Source organism: Taudactylus pleione, unplaced genomic scaffold (assembly GCF_031769625.1).
Source record: "Taudactylus pleione unplaced genomic scaffold, aTauple2 ptg000007l, whole genome shotgun sequence".
Classification (NCBI taxonomy): Eukaryota; Metazoa; Chordata; class Amphibia; order Anura; family Myobatrachidae; genus Taudactylus; species Taudactylus pleione.
Genome location: NW_028284410.1, coordinates 27,806,275 through 27,819,265, shown reverse-complemented (window position 1 = coordinate 27,819,265; position 12,991 = coordinate 27,806,275).

The window sequence follows — 12,991 nt, the reverse complement described above, 5'->3', positions numbered from 1 at the left end:
CATGGGAACGCCTACCATCTGGGGCCGGCCCCACTGACATCACTAGTGATGTCAGTGGGAGTGCTTTTGGCTCTGATAGAGAAAAAAAGCACTCCAGGGCTTGCGTTAGCGAGACCCTACCGCAAGGGTCTCGTCGCAAGCCCGATGGTCGCGATGGTCTTGACCATCACGCCCATCGTTTTGGCCGCTCACTATAGCTGTGGGTGGTCACCCACAGCTATGCGAGCGGCCAGGAGCTTGGACGGCCCTGATTCAGAGCTTGGACGGCCCTGAAAAGGAGCTTGGACGGCCCTGATTCAGAGCGAGCGCTCTGCCAGAGCATCCGGCTCTGAATCAGGGCCACAGTACGAACACAGAGGCAAAAGAAATATGATACCTGGTGATGTGCATAAAGCCACACAGTTGATTAGTGAGACAACTGGCTTTCAAGGTTTTTTAGCACTGGATCCCACCAGGATCGCTCGGGGTACACTAAATTTTAGATATATCCAAGATCTTGCTAAATTAATAGATAATATCACCAAGATGTATGATGACACATCCAGGTATACAGGTAGGGAGTTGCAAGCATGCAAGAAAGAACTGGTGCAACACAGACTAGTGTTAAATTATTTAACAGCTGTCACTGGAGGGTATTGCGTAACTTTGGCCACCCAATTTGGAGTTAAGTGTTGCACTTACATCACAAATGATACCAGCGACCCCAAGGAGGTGATAGACCGGAAGATGGATGAAATTCTGCAGCTAAAATGGGAATTTTTAAAGAACCATAATGCTTCAGTGGCTGAAATAGAGAAGAAGGTAGAGGAAAGGGTTTCATGGTTGAACCCGGTGAAATGGTTCTCAAGTCTAGGAGAATGGGTCCAGGACATGATTGCAAGCATAGGTAAACTCCCGATCCTCATATTGGTTGTCATCATAGTAATTGGCACATGTGTCAGGTGTGTTCCTACTGTGTTGAAATGTGGAAAATGTAAAGATAAGGTAAACCGGAAGAATGATGGTGTCAGTAGTAACATATTAATATGAATACTGAGGTAAATGTAGAACTGCAGTAGAACCCTGAACTAGTAGGTACCATTGTATAATGTATAAAATTTAGACATGCATAAAATGTATTATTAAAATGTTATTTTAAAACATCTCAAATAATGTAAGTCCCTATTCCCCCTCAAGACTTCTTTTATAGGATTGGTGCATCCCCACATGATTTCCCAAGTTCCGCGGGGTGTGTATAAAGGTAGTTTTATGTCCCCTCCTAGAGACACATTATTAATGGATTAAGAACCACCTTGTGCCATCCCATAATAAAACACTAAATGATATGTTATAATGTAAGCCTAAAATTAATTTTCAAATCAGAGTAAGATAGCATGTTGTTTGCTATCAAAGGGTGGACTGTCAAAGCCAGAAAATTGGCTGACACAGGAGCCGTCTAAAATTAGATCTGTGCGACGCCATTTTGCGAATGGCAATGAGACGCCATTTTGTTACTGTCCACCCAGCATCATTTTAGTGAAACTCGCCATTATAAGTACATACGGCGATGCTATTATTTAGCGTTGTGCGATTCCCATGCAATATAAAGAAGTTAAAAGTCCTCACCATATAGATACAGACAGTCACTAAAACATATAAAATAATTATCCCTTTAAAACACGCACCATAATGTACTCCACAAAACATATAGTCGCACAACGCTAACTAGCATCTTTTTCCAATTCCCCAATACTTACACACTGCACACTTACATAAAAGGTTCCCTAGTATTAAAGTGTAATTTTGAAGGTTTAGTCAGTAATTATTAATGTTGTGTAATAAAGGTTATTTGTTATCTAAGGTTTAGTACATGGTAAGCAGACCGTGTCTGGTGTTGTACTGATCCACTGTGTCTCCACAGATTTCCGTTTCCATCGGTGAGAAGATTGGAACCTGTGTCTGCAAACTATGGACTATAGAGAGTTAAAACATTAAAATGTACTCTGTAATGTTAGCAGCTTAGATTAGCATGCAGCGGGAAAAAGTACACAAAGGGCGGTTAGAGGCTGTTTGTGTCCATTTGAAATTGTACTATAAACTATCCTGTAACAGAAACACCTTTAAGAAGAACCAATGGAATCATGCCAAACTTGTCTATTGTATTGTCTATCCCTCAAAGAGTATATATCTGCGCTCTCTGACCCCAATCGAGAGTCTTCTTGCTGTGCGTATGTAACAACTGTACCTTGGGTCTGTATGATTTATTTGCGCTAATTGTCTTTAGATCACAGCGTGTAACCATCTGTTTTTATATTGAATAATAACTTTTTGTGCTTTGGAATCACATTCAAAGTCTGAAGGTATTTATTTACTGTGCGACTCATTACGCTAAATTGCGACAATTTTAGAAGATATAGGCAGGATTTAGAAGGTATAGGTAGGATTGCATAGAGGTTTAAATTAGGTATCGATAAAGCTCATTTACATCTGGATGTAAGTCAGTTTTATGGCACACCTCTCAGATGTAGCAGTACACGTCCACTTTAACTCGCGCTCATAGGTGTTGCTTTCACAATCTCCCTGAAATGCTTTTTCAAAACTAGGCAAGTATGGTGTAGTGCCCATGGATGACAAAACCACATGGGGTTCTAATAGCGGAGACCCTCCTCACATCTACTGGTAAACTACACCTGCTTTTATGGTATTTAAGCCTTTATTTACAAAGTTAGTGCGTCTGGTATACAGCTGTTCTTATCTGTTATATGTGCACCTATTTTGTTTCCTAAAATCTACGCTGCTACAGTTGCACCTTTCACCAGATGTTTTCGATGTAACCATCTTTTAAGTGCTATATGCAATGAGGGAAGCAGTTTTGAAAAATAAGCAGGTCCCTCAGGACACGCTGTGATGAATCTGTATGCCATGGCTCTGTGCCCGCAGTAAATAGCAATGCTGCAGTGTCTCCCCATTAAATCACTTCCTGAGGCCTCCCTCCCTTATTTCCCCCCTTCCAGAGAAAGCGTGGATTTGCTGTCGATGCTGAGAGAAGCGCCTTTGAGATCCCTCCTCCTGGTGCACACGCCATGAGGCTGCTGGCCAGTGGTGGCCTGTCCTTCGACCCGGTAACATGTAAACTCCTGGCAAGACCTGCCTCTTTAAGGGGGGCAGCTATGGAGCAGGGTTTTCGGTGGGGGCACCCATCGCTGCTGCCCAGGGGGTCTGATTGTTCTCCAGAATGGGGAACCCGCCGGTGAGCCATGGAGAGAAATGACTTTACGGCAGCCCAAGATTCCCACATCCTTACTTGCCCGTGGGTTCCCAGTGCAGTCACAGCTTCATCTCTATGGTCTCCAGACTCTGTAGGAAATGCCACTGGGAGGGTATCGACAAGAACACGAAGGAGCTGATTTGATAAGGTAATGGGTGGGCACTGTATTCTGTGTGCTGATGCAGGTCATCATATGACAATATTGGAGTACCTATGAGCTGCCCCCTGGCTTAGCAATCTTGGGGTACCTATCACCTGCTTCCTTGGCCTGGCAATATTGGGGTATGTATTCCCTGACTCCTGGTCTGACAATAATGAGGTGTTGGTTTGGTAACAGAGGGTTAGGGATAACCCAGCACTATGGTAGGGCTGAGACTACAATGTGGCAAAGGTCAGGGCTAATCATGTATCTAACCAGGTTCTTTGGTATAATGGGACATGTAGTGTATTGGCTCATCCTAAGGCTGTCTGTTATACTGTGCATTGTACAGGGCTGGGGGTACACTGTGTAATTCAGTGACAGAGCTAATAGCTAAAGGCTTTCCTTGCCCCCAGTACTGCACCTACTACTATGTACCATTACCCCTCTCTACACCTACAGTAGCACTGCCACTGTACTGCCTCTCCCTAACCCCCTCCTTACCTATAATAATGTCCCAACTATCTGCTTTTACCCCCTTACCCCAAACACTGCCCCAGTACTGCCTGACACAACCACCTCCTTGCCTCTAGTGCTGCCCCAACTGCTATCTACCTTTACCCTCTTCCTACCCCTAGCACTGGCCTAGTACTGCCTACACATAACCCCTTCATTGCCCACAGTATTGCCTCAATTGGTGTTTACCCTTACCCCCTACCTACCCCAACTGCTGCATCCCCTTCCCCCCACTGCCACCTGCCCACAGTACTGTCCAAACTGCAGCCTGCCCACAGTACTACTGCCTGCTCCCAGTACTGTCCCAACTGCTGCCTATCCTTAACTTCCCCTCCCTTCCCCAACTGCTGCCTGCCTCCACCCCCAGCAATACCCCAACTGCTGACTTCCTTAACACCCCTCTGCCCCAACAGCTTCCTGCTCCCAGCACTGCCCAAGCTACCACCTGATCCCACCCTCCACTACTGTTCCAACTGTTGCCTGCCCTTACCTCGCTCTCTTCCCCAAGCACTTCACATGTTGGCTATATGAGATCAAGGCAATGCATTTCTAAGCGTTATCAATACTGGAAATATGCGTATAACTTGCAATGGTGTATGTGTAGGGCATGTGGGGTGGTCTGATGCTATGTAGGGAGGCATATGTTGAGATCGAAAGCATAAATTGTGATGGGACCTGTGACAGAGTTGGTCTCTCCCACATTCTGAGGAAAGGGTTAACCTCCCTGTAGCCAGGTTGGAACCACACCCATATCTCATTTAAAAACATGTAAGTTTAGTTAGTGGACATGTGAGGGAGAGATTGCACCTTCAGCAGCTCTCCCTATGCTGGACAATCTGAACCATGACTGTGCTGGGAATGCTCTGCTTGTTTGAACTGTTGTCTCATGTAAGCTTTATTATTGTTCCTGAACTGTGTCTGCCTATGTAAGAAGACCTTACACTGGCTATGGCTTTTCAAGCCTTGAATAAAAAGCTTACCTGTTTGCATCATCTCAGTCTCCCATTGGTCTTCTGAACTTACCCGCTACATTGTGTTGTCATAAGTGGGATAAAGTGGTTCCTGTGCCAAGGATCCTAAAGAGACCACCATGGAAACCATTTATGCAACAAATGTTGGACTTCTTTAAATAGCAGCAAACAGTGGTAACTGCTCCAGTACTTCCCAAAATGCAGGCCTCAGATGATGTGGAGGCCTTTCTTACCACTTTTGAAAGGGTTGCTACCTTGCAAGCATGGCCCAAAGATTCCTGGGTCATTCGGATTGCCCCTCTGCTATCAGGGGAGGCCCAAGCTGCATATGCCGCCCTCTCCATGGAAGATGCAAAAATACAGTATATGACCGGGTGAAGGCTTCCATAACAGATCGGTTTGGCCTCTATCCAGAAGTGTACCAGCGGAAATTCAGGTCTGTGTCCTATGATCCTGATGGAAGGACATGTGTCCTGGTCCAGAAACTGGCTGACCATGCAGTTGAACGGCTGCAGCCAGACCTACATAATTCCCCCTGTCTGGTAGAGTTGGTAACTCTAGAACAGTTTGTTGCACTTCTCCCTGCCAAAGTTGCTCGCTGGGTCCAGCTACTGTACATCGAGTTGAGAATTTGGATTCTGTTGTCCGGCTACTGGAAAATGCTTTGCTGGCGTAGGATGATATGGAGAACCTTTCTTCTTTAATTATGCCGGAGTCTCCCCATCTGTCTCCACAGCGGGTGTTGGCTCGGGATAAGGTAATGGCTGCCCGTTTTTCAGAAGATGGAGGTCCAGAGTTGAGGAACACACTTGAGCTGGAGTTATTGGGGAAGTTTTGGCCTAAATTTTCTACCTTAGCGGCTCCCTTAACAGATCATTTGAAAAATTCTGCTCCAAATATACTTGAGTGGTCAGTCTGCATTCACCAAAATTAAACATCTTTTCTGTAAAGGCCCAGATGTGAGGGAATCTGAACCATGACTGTGCTGGGAATACTCTACTTGTTTGAACTGCTGTCTCGTGTAAGCTGTATTATTGTTCCTGAACTGTGTTTGCCTTATGTAAGAAGTCATTACACTGGCTCTGCCTTTTCAAGCCTGGAATAAAAAGCTTACCTGTTTGCATCATCTCAGACTCCCATTGGTCGTCTGAACTTACCCGCTACAGGACCATAGTGTAGTAGAACCCCAATTTTTTTAAAGTGAGGGGTCCCAGGGACCTACACATTTTTTTGCTCAGCACAATCACTGATAAGAGATGGCATATGGCGTTTAGGTAATTCTTTGTTGATTACAAAGACAAATAGAAAAATGTATGCTGATAAAGAAAGGGCAGCCAGAATCAGTGCAAACTGTTGACCATACTGTTAGGAGAGAGTGCCCTGCCCTGTCTCTCTATCTGGCACTAGGACCCAGAATTGCCGGAGGCGGGAGCCTGTGTGTTCGTGCATCCTTAGCTCTGCCTTCTGTGCCCCTGACAGTCTCCAGTATACTCCAAATAGAGATGGCGTTACATAGGGCAGTGACCCCAGATAGCTCCACTACACCACCACTGCTATACCGCTATATAAATATATATATATAATTGTGACAAAAAGCGCCTCCTAGAGCAATATGTATAATTAGCGCAATTATAGTGCAACATTTCTAATTATTATTATACATATTGCAGTGGGAGGCTCTTTTTGTCACAATTATTTTCCAGATTTTCAAACAATGTGAACCATTGGATTTGATCATAGAGCTGCCACCAGGTCCAAACGGGGAGTGCATCACATGGAAAATAGAACATATTTATATATTGTTTATATTCACAATTTTATATGTTCACATAAGATTGATTTTATGTACTAATGCCATAATCATCACTCTTTGCATAAAGCTCATAAATAATACATGTGAAAAAACAAATGAAATAGAACACGTGACTTGTGCATTAATACTTTTAAACATTCCCTATTTTAGGTGGCTGCCAAACCTTCCAACAGGTGATCTATTCAAACAAATCACAAAAAGAAACTAGTTACAAAAGGTGAAGGAACGGCACCTTCAGTGTACCAGTACTGATTAGTGGTTTATATAGCAGAGATCTTTAGACCAAGTCCAAATGAGTCTATAGATGAGTCTTTGCAAAAATCTTCGTTCGGTCCCCACGATGCAATTCTCAAAAGAAACAAAGGGAAACAAAAACAAACATAGGGCCTGATTCAGACCCGGTCGCAAGCGCTGAGCGCTCGCAACCGGGTCGATGGTGGCCCAGAGCATATGCGCACGACGGAGCCGGCTCCGTCATGCGCATGCGCGAGACCCGGATAGCGACAGGCAAGCCGTTGCTCCGGGTCTCGCACCAAAGGGGGCTGTCGATGTTGAGTGACAGCACGCCCCCTTTGGTGGGCGGGCCGGGGGGGTTCCCATGAGAACGCCTACCATCTGAGGGTGGCCCCACTGACATCACAAGTGATGCCAGTGGGAGAGCTTTCGGCTCTGTTTGAGCCGAAAGCTCTCTGGGGCTTGCGGCAACGAGACCCTACCACAAGGGTCTCATTGCAAGCCCGATGGTCGCGATGGTCTTGACCATCGCGACCATCTTCCTGGCCGCTCGCTATAGCTGTGGGTGGTTACCCACAGCTATGCGAGCGGCCAGGAGGCCGTTCTAAAAAAAACAAAAAATGGCTGTGATTCAGAGCGAGCGCTCTGTCAGAGCGACCGGCTCTGAATCAGGGCCCTAGTGTAGTCTGAAACAATATATAAATATATAAATATTAAAGTGCTAGCATGCTTAGATAGTGGAAATAAACACAAACACAATCGTGTGTTAGAAGCACTCCACTCATGTTAAAATCATAAAACTCCAGCACCCAGAGTAAAAAATAGCCTCGTACCAGCTATAGCTTTTCATATGACAGTATCTATAGGATCTCTCCTTTTTTCCTCTTTCCAGAACCAGGGACCAGGTCCAAATGTACATAAAGATACAACAAGAAAAGGCCTCCAATAGTGTAGTAAGTTTAAATAACACATACACTTTAATGAACATAAAATGAAGACTCGTACAATGTAACAATAATTCAAATAAGGCTTATTTCTTTGTGCGACCTGGGCCCCCTCCGGGTCTGCACCTTGATGTTGTTAAAGGAGACAAGCTAATAGAGACAAACTACCTTTATCACTGAAGAAGACCCCAGAGACCACAGTAGGATGAAACACGTTGAGCTGGACCTGAACAGGACCTCCTGTTACACTTCCATACTACTGGACAGATAAGCCTTTTAATTATTGTTACATTGTACAAGTAGGCCAAAATCGGGACCCGGCGAAACTTAAACAAGCGGAAAGTACTGTCAGATTTGGGGAAATCACCCTGACACCCCCCAAAAGATGCTCTGACATGGGGGTTCGCTATGGTACCCCCCAATTTGGCTTGCTGAAGGTGTTTGTTGTTTTTAAATGGGCTCAATAGCTGCTAAATAGTGTTTTTGTATAAGTGGTGCAGAATAGTATTCCGAATAACTTTTTGCAGAAAATAACTTATCCCAGAAAATTTGGGGTATTTGAAAATGGGGGTTAGCATATTTTAAAGTTGCTAAAGTTAAGTTTAAAACATCGTGAAAAATCCACCTTTCGCAAGCCCCTGCAATGGAAAAAAACACCTGGGGCATACTTGGGGATCCCCCCAGAGTCAAGTTCGCTAGTTTTTAACTTTGTCCCCCAACATTTTTTTCACCCCAAAATTCAAAGTGATTTTTCTGGGGTGTTCTTAAGTATTTTTTAACATTTTTTTGACACAGTTTACTTTTGGGGGACTGTCTGAAGGCTGCACGGGGGTTCCTGCAACATTGCACCCTAAAACCCCAAATCTGCACTTTTTTCCGCCTGCTATTCATTGGCGAAACTTTTCCGCCTATTACATTGCATTCACTTTCCGCCTAGGCGAAAAGTATTCCAAATTGAATACGGCGGAAAATCAAAACAGGTGAAAATGACGTAATCGGCTAAAAAGTTTCCACCAAAAACACACAAAAACGGCTTTTCGCCTCAAATTGAATACGGACCTTAGTTTGTAATAATCAGGATGTGTTTTCTCCCCTGCCAGGCTGCACTGCCTTAAAAGAGCACAACTTAAATACACCTGAAGGAGTGGTTGCAAAGCAGCAACCATATCACATCCCTGAGGCGCGGCAGCAAGCAGTCCAGCAAGAGGTGAAAGAGATGCTCCAACTTAAGGTCATTGAGGAGTCCAGCAGTAACCGGTCAAGTCCTATTGTGTTGGTCCCAGGAGCCATACATTTCTGCAATGACTTTATGCGGCTGAATCATGTTTCCAGATTTGACACATACCCGCTACCACGGGTGGACGAATTAGTAGAAAATGTGGCGAGTAGCTGGTATCTTACGACCCTGTACCTCACAAAGGGATATTGACAAATTCCCCTAAGTGAGACTGCCAAGGAGAAGACTGCCTTCTCAACCCCTGATGGCCTATTTCAATATAAAATGCTCCCTTTTGGCCTTCATGGGGCACCAGCGACATTTCAGCATGCTATGGATCACGTGCTGAAGCCACACCAGGGGTATGCTATATCCTATCTAGACGACATTGTCATTTATACAGAAAATTGGGAAGAACACAAAGTCCAAGAAGTGCAAAACAGCTTACAACAGCATGGGTTTACGACTAATCCAGTCAAGTGTACCATTGGACTTTCAGAGGCCAATTACCTCGGGTATGTGATTGGCAATGGGCAAGTGAAACCCCAACTGTGGAAAGTGGAGATGATTCAGTACCGGCTCAGACCCTCCACCAAGAAACAAATTAGAACTTTCCTTGGGCTGCTAGGCTATTACTGCCGCTTCATTCCAAATTTTGCGTCCAGAACTTTACCATTGACTGAGAACCTTAAGAAGGCTCAAACATAAAAAACTCTATGGACCAAAACAATTGAAGCAGCCTCAGAAGATATGAGGACGGCTCTGTGTTCCAAACCGGTTCTGCAGGCACCGGATTTCAGAAAACCCTTCGTCTTGCAAACTGACACCTCCACGACAAGCTTAGGAGCTGTTTTGTCACAGTCCATTGCAGGCGAAGAAAAGATGATCCTCTACTTAAGCAGAAAGCTGTTACCACGAGAGACTAGATAGGACATAGTTTAGCTAGAATTCTTGGCGATAAAGTGGGCAGTAGAAGCCCTGAAGTAATATCTCCAGGGAAGAGAATTTGTCTTGGTCACGGATCACACACCCCGAGTGATGTGCTGGTTCTTGACCATCCAGCAGTGCAAGTTTATCGTACAGCATCGGCTGGGAGCTCAACATAGAAATGCGGATGCATTGTCCCGGAAGTTTGAGAAAGTTGAGTGGAGTAGACTGTCGCGAAAGAAGATGTGCGCTTCCCCAATTTTGGAAAAGTGAAAGGGGGGAATGTGTGGTGAGAGGGATTGTCCCTCACCTGAATTACTCACATTCTGGTGGAAGCAGCTCCCTCCAAGGGAGGCTGGAGTGAAACCTGTGTGTTCTGCATTAGCAGTGGAGGTGTGGAATGCCAAGTTTTCACATTTACACAGACCCAGCTGGAATAATCACTGTATCACAGGAAGGGTTTAAAACTCCCACACACCTGATGCTCCTTGCTCCTGATGCCGGACAAATTGGCCAGGCGATAGGCTGGGGGGGGGGGGTGATTAGCATTAGGGTGCCAGGACGTGGAGGGTTCACAGACATTAGCACAAGGAGTGCTGAGGCATTACTACTTTCGGTCGGGATGACAGCGCCGGTATTCTGATAAGTGTCGGGATTCTGGTGTCGGCACCGGAAGGTGCGGTGGTAGGCATCGAAACAGCTGTCGGAGGGACCAGGGATTATGACCACTGAGGATGATAGGCTGATTATTTGACCACCCTGAGATTTATGCTAAGTAATGTCTATGGATTAGTCTGGATGTGCTGTCTCTTTTTTTGCATATATATATATATATATATACCATACATGTATTTATGGAAAAAAGTCTGTGAGAGGGCACTTGAGTAACTTTCCAGTTTATACTGGAGAATTAATAAAAAAGGCTGTTCTGGATTAAAACTTCAAAGTACAACTATTGGAGTATAAAAACATTTACTTCACATATAAAAACCTAGTAGTATTTGTGTATATATATATATATATATATATATATATATATACTGTATACTAGGAATGAGAGGACAGGCGGCACTCAGAGACTTCCAGTAAGGTAAAGAAATCACTCCTTTATTAGAGTTAACGTTTCAACGGACGCAGATGTTTTAGTCAGGAATAAGACATCAGTGAACAAAACAGATATAAATACCCAAAACTGCACCCTGCAGCAAATTTAACAAATAAATGACACCTGTGTAACATAGGAGCTCATTCAGACCCGCTCGATAGATGCGGCCGCTCGCTCTCAGCGTATGGAAATTTTGCAAAGTGACGCCAAGGCAGCCGCTTGCCCGGCAAGGCATAAGCACGCCCACTATGTCTTGCAGAGCGATCACTTTGTGTTTACAGACGTCCACCAGCCTGTCTTCAGCGTACGTCATTTCCAGGAAGTATATTCAACCATCGGTACATCAGGTTACATCGGATCTGACTGCAGCGCTTGTGGTTGACTGTACCCTACCACAAGCACTGCGAGCACTTCAGTGTATTATTCAACCAGGTGATGTGTACTATGACATTGCCTGTTAATTATGCACGCCCCAGAAACGGTGTGAAAACACTCTGGCACGCCTGCGTCCGTAACTCCCCCCCGTTACTGCTGCCCTGCCCCTGTTACAACCCACGAACGGCCTCTCCTGTCACTCATTCCACTGGGCTGTCTTTGCAGGGCGAGCGAGCAAAATCTGATCGCTCATACTAGTTTGTGCACGCGCATTGCGAACTACATGCATGCGCCAAATTCGGATTTTTCCCGCCAAAAATCGGGTCTCAGAAAGAGGCAAAACGTCATCTTTCATGGACAAACATCATCTTTCGTGGACTTTTGTCCAGGAATGATGATGTTTGTCGATGAAAGATGACGTTTTGCCGCTTCTGAGACCCGATTTTTGGCGGGAAAAATCTGAATTTGGCAGGAAAATCCGAACTAATCTGAGCCTGCACATCCCTAATTATGGTCTGTTGGTTTTACAAACAGCGTTGTTTCTAATTTACCACATGTAAGCCGAAAAGAAACATTAAAAAATTAACAGATACAGGGGCCTATTCATCATCGGGGGCCGTGGGAAATGATTAAGTATTGATCTCGCTGCGAGGGATACTTAAGCATCCAACTCGCAAAGGGGAAAACTTGACACCGGAGCAATTTATCATTGCTACGGGGTGGGGACAGCTGCTCCGAAAAGCAGCTGTACCCTCGGGTTAGTATCGCAGCTACAGAAGTAGCTGCGTTACTTACCAGTTACCAGTTGCCAGTTGGCCCGGCTTCGCATGCATGACCCGAGGTCACGCATGCGCAAAGCCACTGGGGAGGCAGTGAGGAGGCGGCAAAGGGATCGGCTCGGATTCCTCTTCGCATACACGGAACTCCTTCCCATATGAAGGAGCGGGAATGAGAGAACAAGCACTGTCTGAAAATGGTTCTTGTTCTCACGAAGCAAACTCTGATAACTTTCAGTTTTCTGAGTTTGCTGAATATCAGGTGGTCCTACCGGACCCCAGATGATGAATAGCCTGATAACTGATATATGCGGAAACTAGCATTTATCGATGATGAATAGGCCCCTCAGTATACATATTAAAAGTAAGTTTAGCTGGACAAGCAGATGAATTATGTTGATCTACACCAGAGGAGGGCACCGGAGGAAGTACACATTGTGGTTATTACAGATATCTCCTGCTTACCTTTCTCACCTGATGTGACCTGCTGTCCCCATACACTAGTTTGGGGACCTAAATTCATCAAGATCTGAAAATACAGCTTGCCTTGAGCTTGACTGCGGGACCATTTGCCGTCTTCATATGGCATTTGCTTCCGCGCACCTCTCGGATCTCTCCGCCCCTGAACGTCTCCTTCTGCTGGACGCTGGGGATTTGTGAGTCTATGTGAACTCTATTTCAAGCAGGTGCGATAATTAGCATAATGAATAGACCCCTGAGTTGCATAG